Source organism: Engystomops pustulosus, chromosome 6 (assembly GCF_040894005.1).
Source record: "Engystomops pustulosus chromosome 6, aEngPut4.maternal, whole genome shotgun sequence".
Taxonomy (NCBI): Eukaryota; Metazoa; Chordata; class Amphibia; order Anura; family Leptodactylidae; genus Engystomops; species Engystomops pustulosus.
In genome coordinates this window covers 180751373-180766518 of record NC_092416.1, presented here as the reverse complement: position 1 = coordinate 180766518, position 15146 = coordinate 180751373, and the positions used below count along the sequence as shown (strand labels likewise).

Genomic DNA, 15146 nt, shown 5'->3' with positions numbered 1-15146 from the left:
TGTATAGGTTCCTCCCTGCTAACCTTCTCCTATGTTGACCCTTAGCATTGATTAGGAATCTGTTTGACCTCTTTAAAACACCTGACTCCTCAAGACCTTACCACGGCCTGACTGACAAGCTAGTGTCCCCTACACAAAATCTCTCCAAGGCCAATCTCCCGCATAATACGAGGCACTGAATGGTGCCTGAGCATTATGGTTCTTGTGTCCTGCAAAGGTATTGTGGTTTTCACTTGCCAACCTTCTCCTGTATTCTTGACCCTTAGGCTTCAGCACGAACCGGTGCTACAGTCTTTGACCTACTAACTTCTCAAGACCTTATTCTGACTTGACCTCGTCTTGCTCCTGACTACTCTCCTCCTGCATTTCTTGACCCATCTGGTTCAGCTGCCAGCGACATCGGTACTGCTACATACCAGCCTGGTGATCCTGTCGCAGTAATGTCCATATCCCCGTACAGGGGTTAAAAGGTTGAATACCGATAGGGGTCACTAAGTTAACACCCTTGGTAGTAGCCAAACAGGATAGGCAACCAAGTGCGTCCACAAACTGCTATCCATTATAAGATGCTTGAATATTGTTGCTTCAGTGTCGGCCATAGACACAATTTTCGCACTCGCCATCACGTGGTTAAATCTATTTCAGGTCGAATTAACAGATAAATGCATAATGCTGACGTCCTAGGCGATTGATGTCTCCTAATGTTCTGCGAGTTAAATTATCCAAAGAGAAGCCTTGGGAGAACATATGATTAAACGCAGCTGCTGATTTTGCCCCAAATGTTTTATTTATCAGATGATTGTGTCGTTCCGTTTCGGTTCTAAATGAAGCCAGGAACCAGGCAATCCTTCAAAACAAGGAGCGGGGTAACCCCTCATCCACCCTCAAAATAGCCACAACTTCCAGAGCCGATAGGAAGGGATGCAGGACCTTACTGGCACCTGCAGGGTTAACCCCGGCTTGCTGTGTACTTTTTCGGCAGAACCTAATGGAATGGAATAAATTGAAAGTGCATGTCAATTGTGCTGTCTAATGATCTGTAATTGACAACGAAATGCAAATGGCGAGGGGGGGAAAAAAAATGTGTTTTTGTCACGCCTGGTACACCAGACAATTGTATACGAGGGGTAAAATAATAATAAAAATCAAGCCGTCCCCGCGGGGTTACACATGTCTGTATGCACACGCATACTCTTTACATAAATACATACATTTCTGATTGTATATATGTGCCGCGCCAAGGCAAACCCATGGCTTAAAATAGCCGGAGATGGGGGAAAACAAGTTGGTTGTCTGATCCTGGCGGCGGCCCAAGCGGGACCTAACGTTAATAGGGTTTGTCACAATAAAATAATCAAGAGCTGGAGGAGAAGTGATGCTAATGACGCTGCTGATTCCTGAGGTGCTGAGCCTTAGAAAGCACATAAAGGCAGCGTTTAATCACCGCGTCAGCATCCCACTAACTCTCCGAGGAAGGCCACGCTCAGTCCCGGGCACCGCTCTGCCAGAATCTCAGGGCTCAGGATTAACTTTTATACCAGTCTGGAGAAGAATCAGACCCGTAATCTTCTGCTTTCTGTTTTTAGTCTGGTTACGGGAAGGCTGACGCCAACATTGAGTCCTTCCTGTATATTATATACGTTTACCAAGAATTCAGGGGAAAAAATCATGATCAAAACTCAGTGGTCGGGTGTAGATCCACCCATAGACATATACATGGTGATCAGGTTACAGAATTGTTGCTTCTTTAAGTTTGCTGCTCCTCTTCATGTAGGATTTTCTTTAATATTTTTGCGAGTTTTGCATATTTCGAAAATGTGAAAAGGGAGCACTTCCCTTCCCAATGGCTAAAAGGTTTAAATTTACTAATATTCATCTATTAATAGTTCTGCTCCGCTTTCTTGGTATGTAAAGTGAATCCTCCTGTCTTTTTCCTTATCAGCCAGAGATTCCTGACCATACAATGGCCGCAGAGGGAGGGTCATGTGATCGTTATCTGTCCATGAGCAATCGCCCTGCCAGGACCTTATGATAGTATTCATGACTATAAGACATATGGTGAGGGCCCACAACCCCTGGAACCAGTACCAACATGGCCGGAGACACACGTGGGTCAATCCTCTGAAACCTCCCATTCCATGTGTAGAATAGCACCAGTGCCGAGATGCACGACTATCCCCCTGCCAACTGTACTCCCACAGAACGCAGCCACCTGAAACCCTGGTATCAAAATGCTGGAACTGGCCAATCCAACATGGCGTGCTGGAACCTGGAAGCTTAGAGCGCCTACAACGGGTATATTCAGAGCACCATGATGCAAAATGCATCCCATGACAATTATCTCCCAGATGGAGCGGAGTATTGGTACAGGGCCACATTGGAGCACCAGCACCTGACAGAATATGGCGCCTGTACAGAGCGATGAAAAGGCAATATCAGCATCGCATCCGCAACGCCGAACACCTCATCACTGTAGGACGGCACCGGTAACATCAACCACACGCCAGCAATACGTGTCCTTCTACTCTACACCTCTACACCTTCCCTCCTTACTAAATGTAATGTAACCTGCAAGATGTGAGCGACTCCTTAATGCCTGTAAATGTCCGGACATAATGTTCAAAACTAATTTCCCTATAGGATCAATGAAGTCGTATCGTAATAATTTTATTGCACTCTCCAAAAGAGACCACAAACTTTTCTATTTCAGCTTTAAATTTCCTTATCCTTTGTCTTTGCGTTTATACAGCATCAAGAAATTGCCCATTACACACCTAGATTCCTCAGAAACAACATGGCACCAACAAGTAGACTTTGGGGTGTTGGGGTCATTTAGTGGTTGTAGTCTTGTCTATTAGCGACTCTCTCTACGTCTCCTGCTCAGCTCCGGATCCTAACGTGTCACAGCGTCTTTGTGAGCTCCATTCATCCTGCTGCAAGAGCCGGCGGTCCCAGTGGACGGAGCGTACTTTGTGGGGGTCAGTTCGGTCAGCCTGGAATAAAAACGTAGCATTGTTTTTATTAAAGGCATGCGCTCAGCAGGGAGTCGTCGTCCCCCCCACCCCACCCCAGCCCTGTCTGCTCTGTGCTCAGCGCCGCTGCAAAGGGAGAGGGAAGGAAAGCGACAACAAAAAAAGAAGGAAAAATATATAAAGAAACTGCTTAAAAAATGGGGAGATTCCTTTGGCCACACTCTGAGAGACATAAAAGCCGCAGACGAGTAAATAACCAAGCGAAGAAATGACAAACGGGGGGCGCAACGAAGAGTAAAGGAGCGACCAAACATCTTTGTTCTGTTAAAGGACTCAAAAGGACAGTCTGAGTCAATAAAGGCCACTTTGAGAGTGTTACTAAACAAAGTGCCGTTACCCCTGCCAACTTTTTAGAAATTCACCTCAGGGACGACACTCCCCACCCCATGTGCTGGAAATGATAGTTTTTGGAAAAAGGAATGGGATAGGGGTGAGGGGGGGAGGTTGGTATTGGACCGAAGACTGACAATCTAAATAAACAGCTTTGCATAACATTAGGGGACGATTCTGCAAGCCGCACAGAATTATCATTCAGGGGCAGAGAGAGAGAGAATGAGGGATTGTGTCGAAATTCAAGTGAACAGTCCGTGTGAGCTAGTTAATATCCCTCGGCCCAGGGAGATTGCTAAGGCGGAGTGGGGGGTTGCACATACATTAAGAGGAGAGTGTTTTATAGACAGGGGGGCTAGCTGGCCGCTTCATTGCTCGGGTGTGACGAGACTTACATAGCCCCTTCTGATAATGTGGGAGTCACTTATGGATGTGTTATAGTCAAGGGGGGACCTCACCCGTGCTTGGAAGCCATGCCCTGGCACAGGGTGGCATCAATTCTCCTTTAACAAAACAGTTCATTGCCAAGATCCCTGTACACTGCAACATATCCCATTGTCAGATAAACCTCCTAAACCAAAACCAGGTCCAATCATCTTACAGGGAGATAAATGCACAATTTCTATACCATATTGTGAGCAGATGAGAAGCTGATTTCTGTAGGTATCGGCTCTCCTTATGGAGACCTGGTCGCTATAGAAAGGCTCCATGGGAAAAAAAAAAGTGTATGCAAATTAACCTCCTTCCAGAGCAAACTGCCTCAATAGCGCCATCTATAGATATTGTCCTACAAGGGGAGTGCTCAGTTGTAGGATAGATGCAGAAAGCCTTGATATGACTGATAAACTCATGTTTGATATTAGCAGATTTAAGGGACTCTGGGCTAAGAATATTGCAAACATACCCACAGTATAGCTTCTCAATATCAGATTGGTGGGGGCCCAAGACACAGGCCCCCGCAGACAAGCTGTATTTAGCAGGTGAGAATGAAACAGAAAGCAGACGGCGCCGTTCTCTGTGCAGGTTCCTGCATATCAGCTCCTGTTCATTTCAATGGGTGCTAAGTCGCAGTGTCTTGGTTTATCCACTATACAGAGAATGGCTGTTTTATCCGGAACAGGGTGCTGAGAGTCGGACCACTAATAATATCCTTACATAAGGATAGGTTTTCAACACGACCCTTTAAATGGAAATTGTATATAAAAAAACCTGTTCGTGTAATCCTGCCTTTTTGTTGAGTCTTGAGGTTGGTAAGTAGTGTCGTCCCGCTCCTCTGTCTCTTATAGATGCTTCGCTCTCGGGGCTGCAGAGATGATATCAGGTGGCTGGGACGGCTGATAGAGGACGGGTGGAATGTCTTCACTGACGCTGGAACTCGTCCAGTCACCCATGTAGAGTTTAGTTATGTCTTTCATGATCTGATTATGAAACTGATAACTCGTACGATTTAACGCCGTCTACTGATATTTGATTTACCCGGCGGATAATTCTATTCTGAGATATTTCTATGATCACCAGACGGTCTCCAGGCAATGAGAGCATAAACAGGGCAGCACAAGAATGGGGGACCACCAAAGACAAGACCCTCACAAACCAAGGGCCACTTTCTGAGCAGGTCTATGAGCTCATAGGACACTTTAGTACAAGTAGTGATAACCAAAGGACAGAACAATCACTGGGATGTGAACACACTGGAGGCCAGCTGTGCTCCGCTGGATGTAGATCAAGTCTTTAAGAGAACTAGTTATATAGATAGTTAGTACGGTTGAAATAAGACAAGTCCACTGAGTTCCATCAAGGAAGGGATTGGATGAGGAAGGGAAACAAGTCTATATAACATAACCATCAATGTTATTTTGATGTAAATGGCATCTTTTTGAAGCTGTCTGCTGTCCCTGCTGTGACCAGCACCTCAGCTTGGCTATTCCACAGATTTACACCTCTAGTGCTGGTCAGTAATTAATGAGCTGTATCACCTGTGCACAAGTGTGGAAGTAACCAGCACTTACAGCCCGTTAGAGGACTACAACATCACCGAATCTGCAGTACCACTGCAGAACCGGTGCTGGAGCAGGAGCATTTTTGATCTAATCCCTTTAATGGGCCATTTAAAAGTTCCCATATAAAGTGATTGAAAGCAGCATGATGGGAGGGCTGGGATCAACAGTGAAATGGCAACGACCAAAACACAGTAAATAAGGGTAGCAGCAGGCGAACCTAAAAACGACATAGAAGCGGCATGTGGTATTGTCACTGTAAACAGCAGCAAGTAGCGGCGAGCCCCGAATAGCTGAACCATCTGCCCGGCGTCCATGTGCAGCCAGCATGATACCTCCTCTTCCCATAACATGTGGACTCTGTCATCCCCGGGATTGCCTTTCTCCTCTGTCACTCACCTGTTGCATTTCCAGATTTCTTCTTCTGACAGCAGCTGTGGAAGAAAGGGGAAAAAAAAGCATCAAAAAGAAGGAATTTACACAAATAGCAGAATGTGACCTAAAAAGATCTAAGCTGATCGGTTACCTGCTACACAGATCTGATGCACGTTAAGGCCCCCTCCCACTTCCATTCTTACCCCATATACCGTCTGCATTGGTTTTATAACACACAAAGTAACTAAAAACGGCCCAAAAACGCCATGTGTGACATCACCCTAATCTGCGAGTCTCTGCAGACATAATGGAAAGAAGTAAGAGAGTCTGGGGTCTTATAACTCTTGGTGATCCATAGTTAAATATATATGAGAAGATATTCCTCATAGACTGTAAGCTCTTGTGTCACCTCCTCATCCTCATAGACTGTAAGCTCTTGTGTCCTTCTCATCCTCATAGACTGTAAGCTCTTGTGTCACCCCCTCATCCGCATAGACTGTAAGCTCTTGTGTCCTCCTCATCCTCATAGACTGTAAGCTCTTGTGTCACCCCCTCATCCTCATAGACTGTAAGCTCTTGTGTCACTCCCTCATCCTCATAGACTGTAAGCTCTTGTGTCACCCCCCTCATCCTCATAGACTGTAACCTCTTGTGTCACCCCCTCATCCTCATAGACTGTAAGCTCTTGGGTCAGCCCTCATCCTCATAGACTGTAAGCTCTTGTGTCCTCCTCATCCTCATAGACTGTAAGCTCTTGTGTCACCCCCTCATCCTCATAGACTGTAAGCTCTTGTGTCACCCCCTCATCCTCATAGACTGTAAGCTCTTGTGTCACCCCCTCATCCTCATAGACTGTAAGCTCTTGTGTCACCCCCTCATCCTCATAGACTGTAAGCTCTTGTGTCCTCCTCATCCTCATAGACTGTAAGCTCTTGTGTCACCCCCTCATCCTCATAGACTGTAAGCTCTTGTGTCACCCCCTCATCCTCATAGACTGTAAGCTCTTGTGTCACCCCCTCATCCTCATAGACTGTAAGCTCTTGTGTAACCCCCTCATCCTCATAGACTGTAAGCTGTTGTGTCACCTCCTCATCCTCATAGACTGTAAGCTCTTGTGTAACCCCCTCATCCTCATAGACTGTAAGCTGTTGTGTCACCTCCTCATCCTCATAGACTGTAAGCTCTTGTGTCACCCCCTCATCCTCATAGACTGTAAGCTCTTGTGTCACCCCCCTCATCCTCATAGACTGTAAGCTCTTGTGTCACCCCTCATCCTCATAGACTGTAAGCTCTTGTGTCATCCCTCATCCTCATAGACTGTAAGCTCTTGTGTCACCCCCTCATCCTCATAGACTGTAAGCTCTTGTGTCACCTCCTCATCCTCATAGACTGTAAGCTCTTGTGTCACCCCCTCATCCTCATAGACTCTAAGCTCTTGTGTCACCACTCATCCTCATAGACTGTAAGCTCTTGTGTCATCCCTCATCCTCATAGACTGTAAGCTCTTGTGTCGCCCCTCATCCTCATAGACTGTAAGCTCTTGTGTCTCACCCTCATCCTCATAGACTGTAAGCTCTTGTGTCACCCCCTCATCCTCATAGACTGTAAGCTCTTGTGTCACCCCCTCATCCTCATAGACTGTAAGCTCTTGTGTCACCTCATCCTCATAGACTGTAAGCTCTTGTGTCACCCCCTCATCCTCATAGACTGTAAGCTCTTGTGTCACCCCCTCATCCTCATAGACTGTAAGCTCTTGTGTAACCCCCTCATCCTCATAGACTGTAAGCTCTTGTGTCACCCCCTCATCCTCATAGACTGTAAGCTCTTGTGTCACCCCCTCATCCTCATAGACTGTAAGCTCTTGTGTCATCCCCTCATCCTCATAGACTGTAAGCTCTTGTGTCATCCGCTCATCCTCATAGACTGTAAGCTCTTGTGTCACCCCCTCATCCTCATAGACTGTAAGCTCTTGTGTCACCCCCTCATCCTCATAGACTGTAAGCTCTTGTGTAACCCCCTCATCCTCATAGACTGTAAGCTCTTGTGTCACCCCCTCATCCTCATAGACTGTAAGCTCTTGTGTCACCCCCTCATCCTCATAGACTGTAAGCTCTTGTGTCATCCCCTCATCCTCATAGACTGTAAGCTCTTGTGTCATCCGCTCATCCTCATAGACTGTAAGCTCTTGTGTCACCCCCTCATCCTCATAGACTGTAAGCTCTTGTGTCACCCCCTCATCCTCATAGACTGTAAGCTCTTGTGTCATCCCCTCATCCTCATAGACTGTAAGCTCTTGTGTCAACCCTCATCCTCATAGACTGTAAGCTCTTGTGTCATCCCTCATCCCAGACTGTAAGCTCTTGTGTCATCCCTCATCCTCATAGACTGTAAGCTCTTGTGTCACTCCCTCATCCTCATAGACTGTAAGCTCGTGTCACTCCCTCATCCTCATAGACTGTAAGCTCTTGTGTCACCCCCTCATCCTCATAGACTGTAAGCTCTTGTGTCATCCCTCATCCTCATAGACTGTAAGCTCTTGTGTCACCCCTCATCCTCATAGACTGTAAGTTCTTGTGTCTCCCGCTCATCCTCATAGACTGTAAGCTCTTGTGTCACCCCCCTCATCCTCATAGACTGTAAGCTCTTGTGTCACCCCTCATCCTCATAGACTGTAAGCTCTTGTGTCACCCCCTCATCCTCATAGACTGTAAGCTCTTGTGTCCCCCCTCATCCTCATAGACTGTAAGCTCGTGTCACCCCCTCATCCTCATAGACTGTAAGCTCTTGTGTCCCCCCTCATCCTCATAGACTGTAAGCTCTTGTGTCACCTCCTCATCCTCATAGACTGTAAGCTCTTGTGTCATCCCTCATCCTCATAGACTGTAAGCTCTTGTGTGACCCCTCATCCTCATAGACTGTAAGCTCTTGTGTCACCCCCTCATCCTCATAGACTGTAAGCTCTTGTGTCCCCCCTCATCCTCATAGACTGTAAGCTCGTGTCACCCCCTCATCCTCATAGACTGTAAGCTCTTGTGTCCCCCCTCATCCTCATAGACTGTAAGCTCTTGTGTCACCCCCTCATCCTCATAGACTGTAAGCTCTTGTGTGTCCCCCTCATCCTCATAGACTGTAAGCTCTTGTGTCCCCCCTCATCCTCATAGACTGTAAGCTCTTGTACTCTGTATTGTGATATTATACTTGTACATGTCCCCAGCAGCCTGATACAGTTACTATAGTGTCTGCACTGTGTCCTGCCTCTTCTATATGAGAGACGCCAGGATTTGGGATATTTGCTCCCACTGGTGGCGTCACACAGATTTGCAGCAATGTAATAACAAGGCGGCAGGTTTCGGGGTCCGAGCTGCTCGGGGAAAGAGAAAACATGACGACATCAAAAGCCCAGCGAGGCGGCTGTTTACTGGCGGCTACACGTAGACATGATCTAATTCTAGCCGCACTCTCTCCTTTCATGTCCACCTCTCTGCTGGATGTTTACAAGCCATGCAGGGGTCTGACAGGTGAGCGTGCCCACAAGCCCCCCATACCGGCCCCCTCACACACACACACTGAATAACATGACACACAGGGAAATGTAATCACAATAAACGCCAGAGTCCGACCCAAAAAATCATGTAGAGATGCAGCAAACTTTAACTTGACTTTTCCCAAATCTTTGGCCGATTCGTGTCCGATCAGATTTGGGCATCCGCTCATTGCTGAGAATTGGGATCCTGCTGGTTGCATCCCGGTACTAATTGTCAATGTGTTAAGTTCATATACAAGAAGGCGCCCCCCTCCCGGGAGCCAGCCATCTGCCAATTTAACCTCCAAGGGGGAGAAAAAAAGACAAATTCCTCCCGGTCTCTGTGTGTGGCAGAATAATTCCCCCGGATCCATCGCTCCATTATAAGTCATGATTATAACGGATGATGCTCCTACTATGCAGGAATGTGCAACTAATATGAGTACGGCTCGGGATGATCCTTCTGCTTATCTCAACCTAGACCAGCATGAAGCATAGCGGGGCAACGGGAGTACAGGCAGTCCCCTACTTAAGGACACCCGACTTACAGACAACCCATAGTTACAGACAGACCCCTCTGCCTCCAGTGAAGCTCTCTGGATGCTTTACTATAGTCCCAGACTGCAATAATCAGCTGTAAGGTGTCTGTAATGAAGATTTATTGATAATCCTTGCTCCCATTACAGTAAAAAACTAAAATTTTGTAGCTCCAATTGTCACTGGGGAATTTTTTTTTTCTCTGGATATACAATCATAAACAAACCTATGGACCCTACCTTGTACGTAACCCGGGGACTGCCTGCATATGCCCAATTAAAGGGGTAGTCCGGTGGCTTTAAAACATGGCTGCTATCTTCCATTAGAGCCACACCTGACCATGGGTAGCTTCTAGTACTGCAAATAAGCTCCACTCAGGTCTATACAGCTGAGCTGCAATACCGACATAGACCATGGTCATGTGTGGCGCTGTTTTTGGAATAAAGCAGACATGTTTCTAGACCTCCGGACAACCCCTTTAAGCCACGTTTACTGGGCAGCAAGCTGAAACTTTACCCCGGGTGCAAGAAATCAAACTCAATTACGAGAACAGCCTGGCCCCACTCGAGAATAAGCCCTCAATAACAGATAAGTGGGGACTTCACCCTTAATTCCCCACCAGCAGTGGTGGCATTAATGGGCAAAGACAATGATAATCTATCCTTAGCTCATCAATATCTATGACCCGTAAAGAAAGCCTAACCAAAGTGTGATAAAAAGTTCTACAACCATATAAAATATATTTGTGTTCTTGCATTTCTCCAGATCTCTGCTTGCTGTCATTGAATAAGACATTCTTGATGATATCCCCCGGGGCTGAAATCCTTAGGCGTGACATGAATGTGAATAAGGCTGTAGCTCCTGATGAGCAGCTGCTTCTATGTTTTACACATTTCCCTGGCTCTGGCAGTGAATATGACAAGCTAAGAGCGCCACCTAGTGGCTTAAATAAAACAACAAAAAATATTTGGGGAAAAAAAAAAACGATTCCAACTTATTGGTTTAGAAGGGAAGTTGATAAGATCACAATTTCAAGTCCTCACTTTTAGGAGTCACTCAGAAGTGAAAAATGATCTTCAGTGACAAGCTTAGATGGAAACATAACCTGCTATATCTTCAAGATACGACATAAGGGTCTGACCGCTCGGACCACCACTAATGAATTACAGGCCATACATGATCATTACTAGTCAATCTACTTTAGACTCCACTATCTTGGACTCATAAGCGATCTTTTAATGGGGGGCAAATCGGCCCCCTATTCTCATGTGCCAGTGGCTGTGCCCACATCTAACCCCATGGATAAATCTCTACACTGTGACAACCCCTTTAAAGGAACATTTAAGACATAATTCAAGACTATGACAAGTACTTGGTTCAAGGCCCTGGGCTGTGTCCTCACACTGCTGTGCTCTCTGCAGCTGGTGTTATATATTGTCCCAGGACAGATGTGTAATAAGACCTTTGTGGATGTTGTTAGTAGAAGCAGGACTGTGAAATATGGATTTGTATTCCAGAATTGTGACTTCTCATATTGCACTGGGGGCATTTCCTAACACTGCTGTGCTCTCTGCAGCTGGTGTTATATATTATCCCAGGACAGATGTGTAATCAGACCTTTGTGGATGTTGTTAGTAGGAGCAGGACTGTTAAAAATGGATTTGTATTCCAGCATTGTAGCTTCTCCAATCGCACTGGGGGCATTTCCTCACACTGCTGTGCTCTCAGCTCTCTACAGTGAGCAGCAGAACAGCCCCTCCCACTCTGCTATTAGTAATAGCTGTAATAGAAACCACAGCCGTCACTCAGAGGAGTGGGGGGGGGGGACTGTCAAATTGTTAAATGCACAGAGCTAAGAGCAGAGCAGTGTGAGGACATATTAATCTCAATCCTGTTTCTACTAACAACATATACAAAGATATATACAGCTCTCCATCGCTGATCCTTAGCCATCGGCTCTCCGACTCCTGTCATTCTGGTGCCAGAGCCGGTTTGCAACAGCGGTGATTATGTTTCTCATGGTCAAAACTGCTGACAGATTCCCTTTAATGAAAAATAGTAGTTGTAATGGAATCCTGGTGATACTTATTACACGGCACTGCCCGCCAGGAGCAAATTAATTTTCCTGCGCTGTGGGATTAGAGCAGCGAGAGACATGAAGACATCACGCTCCTGACAGAGGATCCTTATTTGGGGAGCAGCGAGAGGCTGGAGAGAACCTTGCAGGATCCAGCCGTGTCTCCTGACGCTCACACATCCTCCACCGGAGCGGGCGCCAGATGAAACGGCTGCCGCGTGAACTCACATTCCAATTTATCCGCGGAAAGCAATGCTTTCTCTCAGTGATATTTTTCCCCCCTCTTTGTCCGTGTTTGAAGGGATTTTGAGCGGAGGAGATAATCCTAACTTTGAACCGGGCTCGGCTGTGCCGGGAGGACGACAGAGGCCGTCACTTTCTTCTGATTCTGTCTGATTGGGAGAACGACAGGGGGAAAATGCTACCGGCTTATCTCTGCGGAGCAGCCACACAAAAGATGGCGGCAGGCTGGAGCCATGGGGGGAGTATGCGCCGCTCCCTAGTACAGGCGGTCCCCTACTTAAGAACACCTGACTTACATACGAGCCCTAGTTACAAACGGACCTCTGGATATTGGTACTTTATTGTACTATAGTCCTAGGCTACAATAAACAGCTATACCAGTTATCACAGGCGTCTGTAATGAAGCTTTAGTGCTAATCTTGATTCTTATGACAACCCAACATTTTTAAAATCCAATTGTCACAGAGACCAAAAAATTTTTGACTGGGGTTACAATAATAAAGTATACAGTTCCGACTTACATACAAACTCAACTTAAGAACAAACCTATCTTGTACGTAACCCGGTGACTGCCTTTAATGTGACACAAGCAGGAGCTGTAATGGATCCAGAAATCACAAACATGGGGGTGGGGGAGGAGGGTATGGATCAATGTACAGACCGATCACATAGATTGCAGCTAAAGGTGCACTTACAGCCCCTCTAATTAGGGAACGGGGGTTTTCAGTGCCTGGGGGGGGGGTCATCCAACAAAGCCAACAATGGATGTGGAATGGGTGGTCTCCAAGAGGAAACCTATAGGGCTGGCACTCATATCTTCTCCAATACAGCTCCAAGAAAGATGGTGGCAGCTTGGTTGGGTGGCATGGGGGAATGGCAGTGCTGCGATGGCTCCAGCAAACAGGTCACAGATGAATGTATAGATTGATCACAGGTATATCTTCTACTATATCACCTCTATTCTCAAGATCGGTTGAAGTGCCGAAGACCGGAGCCCCTCCAAATGCCTGTGTGGTTCATCCGTGGTCACTATGAGAAAACCCTTGGAGGAATGTTGCAGAGAAGCCACAAAATAGATGGAGGCAATCTGGATCCATTGGGACAGAAAGTGCTGCTCCTGGTACCATGCCACAGGCAGACGGGTCACATCCTGTACATGTACACAGGGAGTTTTATCCATCACATTTATTTCTAAATCGTGGCTCTTTGGGAGCTCCAAAGGTTGAAGCCTCACAAACCGTTTAGTGAAAGGATAAGGGGTATCACTCTTGTGTAGGACTTGCTGTAGGGGCTGTCCACATTAGGAGTCCCCCATAGGACTGTCAAATGACCTCTCCAGCGCGGCGAGTCCTGTGTCACATGACGTCTCCAGTGCGGTGAGTCCTGTGTCACATGACCTCTCCAGTGCGGCGAGTCCTGTGTCACATGACCTCTCCAGTGCGGCGAGTCTTGTGTCACATGACCTCTCCAGTGCGGTGAGTCCTGTGTCACATGACCTCTCCAGTGCGGCGAGTCCTGTGTCACATGACCTCTCCAGTGCGGCGAGTCCTGTGTCACATGACCTCTCCAGTGCGGCGAGTCCTGTGTCACATGACCTCTCCAGTGCGGCGAGTCCTGTGTCACATGACCTCTCCAGTGCGGCATGTACTGTGTCACATGACCTCTCCAGTGCGGCGAGTCCTGTGTCACATGACCTCTCTACAGCGGCACATACTAAGTCACATGACCTCTCCAGGGCAAAAAGTACTGGGTCACATGACCACCACAGGCAAACATTGTTAATAAGACTCTAAGGGTTTAGACACCATAGAGTTAATTTTTTACAGAGCCTCTCAAATTTTATCTATCCATATTTTTCTCTCTTAACAAAACACTTCAAAGCAGAGACCATTCCTCCTGTAGTTACCCTCCTGAACACTGGGGGGCGCCGCAACAATGACGCATTTCTATGTTCCATGATAGATACATATGGGGCCAGTAATTGTCTTCAAGACCACAATGGAGGAGCCTCAGGCGCTGGTTCAGTAATGAGAAGCCGAGTCAGTGAGGTAACATGTATGTGACTGGCGGCGCAGGAGGACGACACTTACCATTCCCGCGCTTTCACTGCCTGAGAGGATCTCACTCTGCTTCACTGATTGGCTGCCGACTGTCATGTGACGGCTTCTGCTCGCAGGTTGTTCTGGGAGTTGTAGTTCCGATGCCGGCTAAGGGCTGTGATATCACATGATAGCGACTCTCCTGAGGACTACATTTCCCATAATCCTTAGTGTTAGGTGAAAATTTGGCATTTTTGGATCAGATTTGAAAAAATTAGGAAAAATTATACATATATATATGTACCAAAATGTGAATTGTTTGTATGATGGTAGGTTGTCTAAAAAAACTGAGTGTCAATAGACACTCAATTATTCCTTAAATTCCATGTGACCATATTTTATTTTTTAATCAAATTTTATATTATATAATTATTGGTATGAGCAGTGTCTGTTTTTACCTGCAGACTGACAAGCGCCTACTGACATTTGGCTCACAAGTTTTAAACTCCTGTCCATTTCCCCAGAAAAACAAACCAGGCCAATTGTGGATAACCTTACAGGATGTGCTATAGGATCAGTCCATGTGGTGAATAAAGTGGTCTCCAATTTTGTTCCAGTCCTGGAACGTCCAAGAAAAAAACATTCCCGAAATCCTAGGTAGAACGGTGAAATCCCTCAAAGCAATTGCAAACGGATTTAGTAATTTGAATTGGGTACTTTTTTGGCATGTGAGGGGCATGAGGCATTGCCCATCCCACAAATTAAGGGATTCCGTATCACCCAATGCGGTTGTAGCGTTGGCAGATGGAGTGTGACCAGCCAAAAAAAGGTTGAGGCCTACAGAGTGTGCCGACCAAAAGCTGCCATATATGGTTCACGTACCTACAATCCGGTTCACAATTGGAGACCATCAGCAACCTTGATGACCATTACACCCAGCCCAGATGTGTTATCAGGACACCTCAAATACATATTAAACCAACATATGAACCC

The 15146-nt window shown here is 46.5% G+C and overlaps 1 long non-coding RNA gene across 1 annotated transcript; it reads right to left on the bottom strand.

Annotated features, from left to right (window-relative positions):
- Positions 1–2659: 2659 nt before the first annotated feature.
- LOC140066195 (uncharacterized) lies at positions 2660–14288 on the bottom strand. The gene is made up of 3 exons (XR_011848156.1): positions 14205–14288; positions 5759–5793; positions 2660–2993 (listed from the first exon to the last, which is right to left on the bottom strand). It is a non-coding gene; the product is annotated as an uncharacterized lncRNA (long non-coding RNA).
- Between the last annotated feature and the right edge of the window lie 858 nt (positions 14289–15146).